This window comes from Penaeus monodon, chromosome 23, assembly GCF_015228065.2.
Source record: "Penaeus monodon isolate SGIC_2016 chromosome 23, NSTDA_Pmon_1, whole genome shotgun sequence".
Classification (NCBI taxonomy): domain Eukaryota; kingdom Metazoa; phylum Arthropoda; class Malacostraca; order Decapoda; family Penaeidae; genus Penaeus; species Penaeus monodon.
Genome location: NC_051408.1, coordinates 7,554,238 through 7,554,945, shown reverse-complemented (window position 1 = coordinate 7,554,945; position 708 = coordinate 7,554,238).

Here is a 708-nt window from a genome sequence, read left to right as displayed (position 1 = left end):
TAGACTCTAGAGACTGTAATCCATGGTCGAGGGCGGTCGGTAGATGACTGGAACAGCGCTTATGCTGATCTGCCTAACAGACAGATGAAGGTAAGCTCTGTGGATGCTTTGGTAAAAATTTTTTTGCTAACCTTAAGTTAGAGAGGAGTTTTGTTCTTCAAAATTCATTGAAAGAGCACTATATAATATTATTTCTGCTTATTAGATGATTATCTTTCTGCGAATTGCAAGGCCTTTTCATTCTTTATTTTACATCAACTAATAAAATGCCTTTCCCAGGTAACCGTTGTTGACCGAACAGTCATCACAAACACGGATGCTGAATGAAAGAGTCTGCGTTACAGACACCATGAAGAGCGTAGTAGCCAAGTACCCCAATGGACGGTCCTTCGTGCCCCCTTCCGTCACTGAGGATATTGTTCGTGTGTATGCTGAAGCCTCAACACAGGAAGGGGCTGACAACCTCGCTATTGCTGTAGGGAATGCTGTATATGAACAAGCTGGTGGTGTTGGAGATCGGCCAAAGATCTAAATGATGTTACGTATATATGTGTAAACATATGTAAAAGCAAATAAAGTCATCGGCTAGTGTCGTTTCAGAACAGGACATAGGCATCCCTTGGATTATGTTGGAGAGTATTTTTGGGCAATGCCTAATAAGATACCTTCACTTCCATCAGATGTGGTCCAGTGGGAACTTAAATGCTT